Here is a 13,196-nt window from a genome sequence, read left to right as displayed (position 1 = left end):
TGGTCGGCAATGCCCTATAGACAGTATGAAGGGACAAAGTAAAATGTTCTCGTAATTTGAAAATTAAGTCCTCTCTGGGAGTAATAACAGCATGAAACAAATCAATTAGATAGTAATTCCAAGAAAATGTGTAACTGAAAATATTTGAGACTATCCCAATGCAATCAAAAGTGAGCAGGGTGTACTTTCTGGGAGGCAGGATTAGAATGTGAATTAAGAAAGCTGAAACCTTGTCAATTGCTTTTCTTCTGGCTGAAGGAAAGACTGTGTTAATAGAAGAGTTACATTAATTAAGAGTTACATTAAGAGTTCCATTAATCTAGGGGGCGGGGGAAGCAGGAGTTTAACAAGCAAGGTTTTGCCTGCATTCCCCTAACATTGTCTGAGGTGGAGATGGCTGACCATATCCAGAGCAGTGCTGGGCAGGTGCACCCTTATAAAAAAGAGGCTCCATCAGCTATTCTGGCTTAGTGACACTCCTCATGAGGATGACCCATTTTGATTAGAATGACCACTTCCTACGTAGATTGTTCTACTGAGGTGACAGTGCGCTGATCAAATGATGCAAGCTTCCGTTCTACTCACAGTGATATTAACAAACTCATTAGTTGACATTTTTGTTTCTATGTCAGTCTCCTGGTCACTTGCTAAATGTAAGTAAATTCTAGAATCCTGAGTATTTCTGGACACACACACACACACACACAAACACACAAATTCACATCTATGTACCTGGAAAAGTGAGATCTGTATCTTAAATATGACAATCTATATATCCAGATACTACACACCTGTGAAGTTCTGCTTCTCTTTATGACAACTGTAATTTATCTAAAACTGAACCACACATTTTAAGAGAGAAAACTAACGAAATGTAACACATATGGAGGAGAGTGGCCAGAAAGGTAAGAAGTCTGGAATCCATGATATTTGAACAAATTAAATGAGCACGCTTAGCCTGAAACAGAGAAGGCATAAGACAGCTGTCCTCAAACATCACTCTTACAGTGACACAAAATTCTGTCTAATTCTGTGATGACAACCAGTTGAAAGCTGCATAAGGAAGAACTTTCCAATTTACACTGTTCCATGCCTGGCACATAGAAAAAGCTCAGTAAGTTTTGGCACACGATAAATGTTCACAATGTTAGCTATGATTGGGTTTTAAGATATAAAAAGTGTCATGAGAGAGATGCACAAGATGCTGTGGGAAAGCAAAGGAGGAGCACCTAACCCTGAACAAGAGGTGAGAGGTCAAGGCAGGCATCCCTGAAAGTGGAGATGCCTAAGCAGAGTACTAAAGAAAGCACAGGAGTTACCCAGAAGAGTATGGGAGAGGGCATTCCAGAAAGTAGCATGTAAGACCCAAGGTCAGAGAAAGCTAGAGGTTCAGTACAGCTGCAGAGGTGTGTAGAGGGAGTAATGAAAGATAAGGCTAGAAAAGCAAAAGGGCACCACTTCTTAAAGGGACTCAGGCTCACATGCCATGTTAAGGAATCTGGAGGAGGCGATGGGGAATCATTGGATATTTTAACTGTAGGAGTTACATAATCAGATTTACATTTTAGGAGAACCCTTTTGGCAGCCACATAGAAAACGGAAGACAGCAAGACTGGTAGCAGAGAGATGGCTATTTTAGTAATTTGGAGTCCACGTGAAGATACTGACACTGAAAAAGGGCCGAGATGGATAGAATTCAAGAGGTAGCAAGGAGGACTTAATAAATAACTGGATGTGAGGGATAAACAAGAAGAGGAGTCAAGGATGATTTCCAGGTTTATGGCTGGGGCAACCAAAGAGAGAATAACATCATGCATTGGAGGAGGTAAGAAGCATGAGAAAGATTCTGGGAAAGGAGAAGATAACATTGACTCTTGCGGAAAACACCCAGGTGGTGATATCTAGGAAAGAGATGGACCATGGGGTCTCAAGCTCAGAAAAGGGTCTGATTTGGAAGTCATCATCACAGGGTTGTCAAAGAAGAAGATACCGGAGCATATGAGATCATCCAGACCCCAGAGTGTGTGGAGTGAGAAGAGGATTGGAGACAGAAGGCTGGAGAACACCAACCACTGAAGAGAATGAAAGTCAGCAATGCTGTGATCTGTTAAGTTTCTTATCTTTAGGCGAGGAACGGAAATCTTTAGGCAAAGACTAAACACCCACTTACCAGGGATTAGAGGGAATTCACAGTAGAGAACTGGACTGTTTGACCTCTACAGCATCTTTCAACTCTACGGCATCTTTCAACTCTGAGTCAAAGACTTTAATTCAATCCAGTATTTCTTACAATCTGAGAAAACTTTTTATCACTGTTAACAGAAAAACTAAAATCATACCTATTTTTATTCTTTGGCTTTGTTTGTCCAATGATGAAAAAACATTTTGAAGAACAAGTTTCTTATTTGATAATGTTTTCATAAAGGGAAGGAGGACCTGTGTTGACCTAGAAAGGAAAACACAGGCTCTAGAGCTAATTTCTTATCCTACTTTCCCCTCTATGCGTCCAGTTATATGGCTGGTATCAGCATGCAGTTTTACCCAAACACATGTGCCTACTTATTCTTCCTTTCCCTTTCTGTCACCTTGTACCTGACTGGGACTATACATAATCTATGGTTTTAAGTCTTAACATTTCAGACAGGTAGCTATAACTTTCACTAATATTTAAAGTGTGTTGGTTTCTGTTTCCATTTCTGCTCAATTCTAAAAACAGAGAGACACAGGTACATAAACAAGTTTTTAAACTTAAATCCAGAAATGTTTGATGAAAACAAGCTGTCATTTTTGCCACAATACACCCAGGGTATTTTTAGACAACACTACTTGTGGCTCAACTTAACCTTAAAATATGGCACTGGCCCCACCAAGTGGCACCTGGAATGGGTGTTAGAGGTGCTTGACCTCCGTCAACTATATGCCCCTTTTCTCCCGCCCCCTGAAGATGCCTCTCCTGCCCCTCGGCAAGCCTTCGTTTTCTTCCCCTGTCCTGCCCTTCGCTTTCCTCCTGGTAGTGGCCATAGATTTTATTACCACTAATGGCACTAAAGCTAACACAGCTGTCAACACCGCCGCCCCCCCCCGCCAGAAATGCAACTGATATACACCTAACTGGGGTCTACAATGAACTTTTCAGTTGTCCTTAGAAAACAATTAAACTATATTCTGTGTCAGTGGCCCAACTCACAGGACAGAAAAAACAAATGGCTGCAGAAAGTAAACCTTTGTGAAAAGAAACCTTGAGTGCTTTTTAGCTCTGGCAGTCTAATGTCGAGACTCAGAATCATGACTTGCAGATGCAGGTTTCTAAATGACCAAAAAAGGTGGAAGCAGGACAAACTAGAGACAATGGCTGACACCATTTGAAGTTTAGAGTCATGCTAAGTAGTTACAATATAATAAGCGCTAGCATAGAGAAGATGAAAAAAAAAAAGGCTATATCCAGAATAAAAGGACTTTAGCACTAGATATTACAATTCTGGGAAACTTTTAGGGCGCCATAAAACTTGATGGGAAAGGTAAATAGTTATGTTCCTACCACAATCCCCTCTCCCTCAAGTCAAGTGCTCCTGAAGCCATGCTCTGATGCCGCAATCTCCTTATACGTCAACCCTACTTGCTCCGGGCACTCATCAAAGAAAAAGGTTTTAGTGGGTTTCTTCTCCTCTATCTCTCTGGCTAATGGTGTCATTACCTTTTCTATTTAATTTCACAAAATGGAAGCAAGAGACATTTATCCCTGGCAGCAGGCTGAGTGCGAAACACAGCAGAGGTGCTTCCACGAGGCTGTAAGAGGCAACAGAAACACTTCCTTACAGAAGCTCAGAGTGCTAAAGCTGAATAAAATAAATACAGAAAAACACAGCAAAAATAAAGTTATTTTATTAGGACAAGTTCGTTTATCTTATCCAGCCTCTTGCCCCAACACTAAAATAATCCCTCAACAGCCTCTTACACTCTATGCTATAATGTTTTCCTGCTGCTTTTTGGCCTGAAAAACTCCTACTCACCCTTCAAGTCTAAGCTCAAACACTACCACCTCCCTGGAAACCTTCTTTGATTCTCCCAGATAGGTGCTCCCTTTCCTTAGGTGCTCCCCTGAGTGCTCCTCCATTACAGCAGCTACATGACACTGCAATTATTTCTAAACCTCTAAGCAGCCCTGCAGGTGCCTGCCTGCTTTCTGAGTGCGCACCATGTCTTTTCATCACTGCATTTCCTGGTACTCGACACGTACCTCATAGGTAATTCACAGAGTCCAAGAACTCCCTAGGTCTCAACATGAAGGGGCATCACCCATTCATCCAAGTCTCTCCTTTCCAATCCCACATGGTTTAGAACTTCATTATCTATCTCCTAGATTATTTAAATTAGTCTCTTCATTGGTCTTCCCATTTCCGGTCCCTCTTCCCTTGAATCCGTTCTGTATACTCTTGCCTCTGTAACATTACTAAAGTATTGATAATACTTTAATTAAATATACCAGGTTGAGCAGTTGATGATGCAGAAAATGAAAAGCTGAAAAAACACCTGTTCCCTAAACTGAATGGGCTCAAGTCCAATAGGGCAGAGAAGTAAATAATTAACATATAATTTATCAGGTGTCGTACAGATGTTACCAACTCATGCTAATCCCTCTGCCTAGCATGTCCTTCACTCATAAATGGTCAATTCCTATTTCACTTTATATAAGAAGCCTTCCTAATCTCTCCAGCCAGAAGCAATCTCTCCTTCCTCTGCTCCCACAGGGCCCTGTTACTTGCTTATCACTTTCTGCTTGAATTACAGTTATTTGTACCCATACATTTTGTCTCTTACTGGATTGAAGCTTTCTAAATAGAAGGGCAATACATTTTACTTGTCTCTATCTTGCCATGGTACCTAATACAGTGCCCAGAAAATAGCTGATAAATGTTGAAGTGTGATGATTAACCTCACTAAAATATTGAGTCTGTGATTAATTTAGGATTTGCCAGTATTAAGACTATCAGTGGGTCAAATACATACGATTCAAGACTGAAATTTTTCCACTCTAGCCACAAAAATAGAAAGTCTATTCTGTTTGGCGAGGTAATAGTGGACATATGGAGAACATTCTCAACCACATTTGAAAGATGTGTCCAAATGAAATGGATCTCTATTGTAAAAAGACAACAAAAGGCAACTCCCTAGTCTTCAAAACCAGACAATTAGCCCCTGCTGACAAATACAGAAAAATTAAGAAGGACAAACATGGTGTGGTATTTCCATAATGGGGGCAAGTCAATGGACAAATGCTCAGCTAAGTAAAAATGTCCACAACTCAATAAAAACTAAATTTAATAAAACAAGATACTGGCACAAGATAATATTTCAAAAATGGTTCATTAAATAAGCTCTCTGATCTCTCAAATAACACAACTTTCCAGAGGTGAATACTTGCAGCTTATCCATTCTTTAAAATTTATAACCAATTTCCTACAACAGTGCTACTGTAAGATACCCCATCAAGCCCTTGTTAGGATCCCCAATTCTTTAATTTCACTTTTTTTTAAGCTAACATTTTATTGTATTGTATTGTACTGTATTGTATTGTATTGTACTGTATTGTACTGTATTGTATTGTATTGTATCTTTTGGCTGCCTTGGGTTTCGTTGCTGCACATGGGCTTTCTCTAGTTGTGGTGAGCGGGGTCTACTCTTCGTTGCGGTGCGCGGGCCTCATTGCGGTGGCTTCTCTTTGCAGTGGCTTCTCTTGTTGCGGAGCACAGGCTCTAGGCACACGGGCCTCAGTAGCTGCAGCTTGTGGGCTCCAGGAGCTGTGGCTTGCGGGCTCTAGAGCACAGGCTCAGTAGTTGTGGCACACGGGCTTAGCTGCTCCACAGCATGTGGGATTTTCCCGGACCAGGGCTCGAACCCCTGTGCCCTGCATTGGCAGGCGGATTCTTAACCACCACTGTGCCACCAGGGAAGTCCTAATTTCACTTTTGAAAAAATATCTGTCCTCCCTCCACCCCATTCCTTCATCATAATTGTTCTAGTTAAATCCAACAGTTGTGTGCAGGATGAGGTAGACAGCAATTTAACTATCATTCACCTGAATCACAAGAATTGAGAACTTAAAACATTTTATGATTTAAAATGCAGAACTAAAGCTCCAACTTCTCAATTTTGACCAAAAAATAAGTTCAAAGCTCAAAACTATAAGACCTTTTAAGAAAACGCTGGGCTACAATGATATATATCTGCTCCCATTTGGCTTGAATGAAGTCAGAACATTTGATCATATCATTTATTTCAACATTAAAACTGCTTAGGGCAAGAACTGTCTCATCAACTAACTTTATAGAAGCCTTAGCAAACTATCTGTAGCAGCTTTTAATCTAAAGACCCGAATTTAAGTTTGCTTTGAGGATTAAGCGAGAAAATGTGTAAAAATGCTTTATAAAACTCTAAAGAACAACACAAATGTAAGGTGTTACTAGTATTATTCTTACAATAAGCTCTCTCCAAGAGTAAATCCCCCTCTATAGGAAATCAGAAGAGAGCTGAAATATTTCTGTATACTTTTCGCAAGAGAATTTATGCTCTACATCAAAAATGTAAATAACTCCTAAAGAAGGAGGGAGGACAGGGAAGAAAGAAAATTCAGGTGGGACTAGAAGAAGGAGGTAAATTAAATAGCAAAGGAGAAGTTTTTGTAATAAAATAAAGCAATATAAGAGAAAGCAAACCTGGCTCTTAGGAATCAGTTTCTAACTCTGCCACTTAACTATCTACTCATCTACTCATGAGGCCCTGGTCCCTTCACCCCACTAGGCTTCAGTTTCCTTGTTTGTAAGTAGTAGAGATAATAACTCAGAGGGTTGCTGTGGGGATTAACTGGGATAATATTTATATAGAGTATTTAGCACTATATCTGGTGCATAGTAAGTGTTAAGTAAATGATTACTGTTGTTGATAAAATTATTACTAGGGGCTTCCCTGGTGGCGCAGTGGTTGAGAGTCCGCCTGCCAATGCAGGGGACACGGGTTTGTGCCCTGGTCCAGGAAGATCCCACATGCTGAGGAGCAGCTGGGCCCGTGAGCCATGGCCGCTGAGCCTGCACGTCCAGAGCCTGTGCTCCGCAACGGGAGAGGCCACAACAGTGAGAGGCCCGTGTACCAAAAAAAAAAAAAAAAATTATTACTAGACCTGCACCCTAACTGGTGACATTCAGAAAGAAAAAGGAGCCAAGAACATGTCAGTGGGGAAGATGATATACAGAGAGCTAAGTCTACATACCACTGTTAGGAGACAGTGTGTGAGAAATACAGATTACACAGAGCATTTTTCATATTAAATGCACAAATTACTTCCTGTGCCTCCAGGACGGCAGAAGGATCTAGAGAAGCGTAGCCAAAATCTCCGAGTCATAAAAGCTGAAGAGCGATGACTGTACAGAAGAACAAGACCAAGAAAAATCAGAGGTGCTTATTGATGTGTACAGAGGCGTCTCTGATTCCGAACTTTCGATTTTCTAAATATTCATAGACAGAATGAAAGCGAAGCTCCATAGCAAAGACACAGCAACTCTGCTTGCCCAAAATAGATGGTATTAGCATCATGCAGAGTCACTTAAGTTTCTGCCATCTTGTTCTTTATTCTGGGGAAGTGGTTGTATCGGCGGTTGATTTTGAGGTGTTAACCATTATTAACTCCATCATATTTGGTAATTGCAAAAGCAGTAAAAGTGCCCCAAAATTAGGAAGAAGAGGAATAGAATCCCCTCCTGAGGCTGATGTAGAGATAGCAAATACCTGTAAAAGGTGAAAGAGCAATGGATGCTGCCTTTGCACATGGGCTCAGTGACTTACACACCCGTGGAATCAATAAGAATCAGCAAAAGACAAGGAAGACAGGAAACCTTCCATATGTGTGCCCAGAGAATCAGCACCAATTTGGGTTGTCAGCTGGTCTGGTGTTAATTCAGGGGAAGACAAGGAGCTTGTTTAAGAATTTAAAAGTTGAGCACAGTACAAGTACTACTATTGTAAGCCACAGACAAATTGCCAAAGTTCGAGGCCTTTCTGAATTTACACAACATCAACCTGAATGGTCGGCTCACTATCTGACCTGTACCTGCTAAGGTCTCAGGGAGGCTACCTGTCTCAGTGGACTTTCAATGCAGACAAAACTAGCCTATGGGGCTTCCCTGGTGGCGCAGTGGTTGAGAGTCCGCCTGCCGATGCAGGGGACATGGGTTCGTGCCCCGGTCCGGGAAGATCCCACATGCCGCGGAGCGGCTGGGCCCGTGAGCCATGGCCGCTGAGCCTGTGCGTCCGGAGCCTGTGCTCTGCAACGGGAGAGGCCACAACAGTGAGAGGTCCGCGTACCAAAAAAAAAAAAAAAAACTAGCCTATGATGGGAAAAGATGCCCCCAAAATTTCTATCAGCAAGGAGGTGAGAGTATGTGTCTGATTTCTCTTTGAGTTTGCCCAACTCACACTCCTTTTTACTGAGAATAACCTTTCAAAACAAAACCCGTACTTAAAGGAATGTGGAACTTTTTACAACAAAGCATAGTGGACTTAAAAGCATCTCCCTGAAATTATGGGCTGAAGATCCTGAAAATTTTATTAATCAGGGGGTGGTAAATGGAAATAATATGCCAGCACTGCTAATTCAAGCTGTGTGGAAAAAATTTCTTAAATTTGTCTTACCATTTCTGTCTTATTGTAATAATAGAAATACATGGGCTTTAAATCCTGGTTATTGTTCTGCCACTTTTCCGATTAGGTTTTACAGTCATCAAGGTTTTCTAGAATCTACCACACTCACACAAGGAGAGAACACTTATATTCATTCACAGAGACTGTGCCTCTGGAGCTCTACTTAAAACTATGAGTATGGTCGATCAGTGCACTGACAAAGGTCTCCATCTTGCTAGACGGGTAAGGACAGGTAAGTACCCCTACCACTGCCTAGACATACTTTTTTCCCCTAACATTTAAATCCAATTGAGTTTACTGTGATTTCAATACCTAGATAACCAATACCAAATACGAACCATTCCTGAAACTTCATAAACAAGATCAGTTGGACCATTCATTCAAAAAAGAAGCATTTACTGTGTAGGCCTATACTGGGCCCAGTGCAATTCTATAGCACCTTTTATTTCACAATCCCAGAGAGCTTTCAAAGTTGCCCTAACATAAAGTATCAGTGATTGAACTTCTCTCATTTTAAGCATGCACAACACTCTATTCAAAACACTGATTCAGGCATTATAAATTTAGCTGTTTGTGGAAATAAAAACTGAAAGGGCTGAGAATGACAGTCAATCATTAACTAAATTCCAACTTCACAATTCAATCCAAAAAATACCCAGTGCCAAGTGGTTTAAAAAAATCACAAGCCAAATATACAATGATTCAAACATTCCACTAGGCAAAGGAGCTAATATAGTTATAACTTCTCACTTATAAATCCTTATGGGTATTGCTTCTAGGTAATAAGTCAAATTTATCAAAAGTCCCACTCAATGATTACATTTAATCTGCACCAAGAGCAACTTCCAAAAAGAGATTAAATATCTAACATGCCAAAAATAAGTTATTTACCTGGGTTTTTGCTATCTTGGAGCTCTTTCTAGAAAACAAATCCCTAAATTTAAGTGCCAGAGGAATGTATTTTTCCAAATCAAGTCTTTGAAACTACAGACCTGAGAAAAGTCATCAAAAGCGGGAGATAGGGCCTCCCTGGTGGCGCAGTGGTTGGGAGTCCGCCTGCCGATGCAGGGGACAAGGGTTCGTGCCCCGCTCCAGGAGGATCCCACGTGCCGCGGAGCAGCTGGGCCCGTGAGCCATGGCCGCTGAGCCTGCGCGTCTGGAGCCTGTGCTCCGCGACAGGAGAGGCCACAACAGTGAGAGGCCCGTATACCGCAAAAAAAACAAAAAAACAAACAAACAAAAAAAACAAAAGCGGGAGATAAAATAAGGAGAGTGGTTAAGCACAGGGATGCAAGTATAAGTCAGAATGCCTGGGTTGGAATCCTTGTTTTACCATTTTCTAGGTACCTCAGTTACCCTGTCTGCAAAATGGGAATAAAAACACCTACTCCATACAGTTGCTGTAAGGATTAAACCCAGGTAGATTAGTACTGTAAGGGTTTAGAGGCAAGCAGCATTATATAAAGTGTTTGCTTATGATGACTTATCATATGACTAGCTCATCCAAATCATCTACACAAATGCCTTTCTCTACTGAAAGCCTTCCTTAATTGGTCTAGTAGAATTTAACCCCTCCCTCCTTGGCTTCTCCACAAAATGCATTGTGTACTATAGTTATTGGGTATATTTCCCTCCCATGACGTTGGAGACAGAGACCAGTTCATCTGAGTGTACAGGACAGCAAATACTGTTCATTGTTGCCCTTCAGTTTCCTCTCTCTAAAAGTTCTGAACAACAATATCCTGTCAATTAGCAAACCTTTACCTGGAGAAAGGAGCTTTATGTAATCAGCACACTTAAGTACTGGGCATACCTTGCTAAATGTTATAAGACTTAAACAAACATTTGAGGGGTTGGAGTGGGGGGAAAGAAGGATTCACTTAATATTTTTATAACTAATGACCAAGGTTATCTTCTTAAATTAATTTTTAAAAATTTCTTATGCTTTAAAAGCTTATTCTCATTTTTTTCATTCAAAAAGTCTATGGTGCTTTTAATATAAAAATACAGTAGCATAATTTCTGCATATGTCAAGTCTACTTAATCGTAACTTGACCATCTGCTGATTTTAACATTACTTTGAGATGCCAATCTTTCTGGCTTTGATTTGTGCCCTCTTTTCGCTCACAAAAAAGTGCCACACACATACAAAAAAGCTTCCAACTTATCCCAGATCACTGGGAAAACACTTTCTAAAGTGTTATCCTACTTCGCTAACATAATGATGTTGCCCTTACTTTTGAGAGGACAGAACTTTTCTGAAAACAAATGGCTGAATTGAGTCCCTTGCTTTGTTACCGCTTTCTACAAAGTACAATTCTTCCTTTGTTTTTATAGTGTCTTACCTATTGAAATTAATTTTTTTCTGGCATAAAAACTGCTGAGGACACCTTCTTAGTTGCACAAATATTCCTGGCCTCTACTCTTTGATTTATTTTAAAACAAACTCAAAAACAAAAGGCTAAAGAAGAATTGCACTCATTTAATGTGGTTTTTCTAAGTCTAATTTTTTCATTCCCCAGTGGCACGGCCTTTCAAAGGATTACACAAACTACACCCAATTTGTTTCTCATTCTAAACATAACCCAACCCAATGGGGAATGTTATCAGCCATCTTAACAAGAAGAACACCACAAAGCTAAAACCAAACCAAAAATCAAACCAAAAAAGGAAATTTTTATCCATTGTACCTCGTTTGAGATTAGGACTTTTTTACATAAAGGTACTTTGACGTACCTATGCAATGAACAAATGTCATCATAATTTAACATCCTATTTTGGACTAATTTCTCTCCCCTCAAATAGTCACAAGAATGGCCAATTCACATACAATACCTCTCAGCTACTGGGTAGAGTATAATAAACTTAATTGTTTTATATATCCTGAGGCATACAAAGAAAGGCTACACAAACACAAAGAGGTTTCCAGTATCTTATATACATTTATGATTGAGACAAAGAACTTTCAAAAACCTGCCCTCAGTAAGCAAAACTGGGCTTAAACCACAATAAACCCTGCCTTTAAGTAGGGAGACCTCACAAGTTTAAGCCCCCAACCCACTCACACCCCCCAAAAGACTAAGTCTCACTCCCTTCTTACAGCTAGGAGGCATAATTAAAACACTTGTAAGTTGTTTCCTCAGACTCTAGTAGTAATAAAGCTAATACTCAGGCCACCTTCTCCGAGCAATCGGCTTCTATCAAAACTTATCACAAGTTGCATGAAATAGACAGGAGCGTTGGTTTTGCATTTTATCAAGTGAATAACAACAGCATCACACTTTTTGGAGAAGCCACTACTCCCAGCACCACCAGCTCTCCCAGGCCCCCTCCCCATTTTTTTTTTTTTATGTCTTTCCTCCAAATTTACAGTCTGAAAAGCGGTCCCACGAAACAAAAGTATCAGTAAACGGGAGTCCACTAGTTTTGAAAATAAAGATTGTTCTTTTGCTATCAACCTGACAACTTTTTAAAGGTGAAACGTCTCCTCCTCAATCGGGCACAACCTTCCCTATTCCCATACCAAACAACCACTCATTTGCCCCCGATAGTAAATGTGAAAAAAGGGAGTGGGAGAAAATGATGTTGAAAAGAAGGGTCTAGGGTTCCAGAGGTAGGGACGGATTTTGAGACCGGTTTTGAACACTCCGTGTCTTCTGGGAGCTGGGCAGCTTTACTGTGTCTATCTGAGAAATGTTTAGCAATCTGACGCATCAGTTTTTAGGAATGGTACACAAACAGCCCCCACAATCTAAGAGCCATGCCCAGAATCCTTCCCGTCGGTGGCATCGGCTGAGGGCAAGGGAAGGGAGAGCGGGGGATACAGGACAGGATCCGCGACATTTGTTATTGTTTATGAAGCCCAGGCAGGGACCGGGAGCGTGGTGCTTGGGGGCCGAGGAGTGGAAGGCGAAAGAAGCAGGGAAGGACAAAGATGCCTCCCGGGGCTCGAGGCCACCTCTCCGGGCACCCGGTGCCAGTACCACCCCGGGAAACAAGAGGGCCAAGGCCGTTGCCGGAGCTTCACCGGAGACATTTCCAGCCCCGAAATTAGCCCTGCTTTCCCTGGACAGCCAAAGACACCTAAGATCGTCTACCGCTCCCGCTCTCAGAGTTGGGGCCGGCGCGGCGAGCCGAGCGCCCCAGCCCCCTCCGCCGCGGAGCGCCGCATCCGCGCACTCACCTGCCTCCGGTCGCTCCAGCGGCCGGCTCAGCCTCCGCACGGGCCGCAACCGACCCGCCGCCAGTCCGCTCCCTTCTGCCCGCTCCGCCCTCGCCCCGCCCCCGAGAGGTGGGACCCGCCGCCGCGCCGGAATCTCGGAGCGGCCTCCCTGAACTCTCGCGAGGCCTCCCTGCTCCGCTTCTAGGTGGCTGGGCCGGTCTGGCTCGGTCCTGACGTCATACGCACCACAGCCGGAAGTAGCCTTATGTCGTCAACGCAGCCAGCCCCGCTACCGCCCCTCCCACCTGCACCTAGTGAATTCGTGACTGACCCTTGGAGGGGT

General features: G+C 42.1%; 1 protein-coding gene across 1 annotated transcript in view; it reads right to left on the bottom strand.

The window, feature by feature from the left end:
• Window positions 1-12,943, bottom strand: part of STK38L (serine/threonine kinase 38 like) — an 81,102-nt gene extending 68,159 nt beyond the window's left edge. Inside the window, exon 1 of the mRNA XM_082666981.1 lies at window positions 12,875-12,943. The gene's annotated coding sequence lies outside the window, so the exon portion shown is untranslated. The remainder of the gene's footprint in view (window positions 1-12,874) is intronic.
• Window positions 12,944-13,196: the final 253 nt, after the last annotated feature.

This window comes from Grampus griseus (genome assembly GCF_964374135.1).
Source record: "Grampus griseus genome assembly, chromosome: 11".
Lineage (NCBI taxonomy): Eukaryota > Metazoa > Chordata > Mammalia > Artiodactyla > Delphinidae > Grampus > Grampus griseus.
Note: the sequence above shows the minus strand (reverse complement) of the source record. Positions and strands in the feature narration are given on the sequence as shown.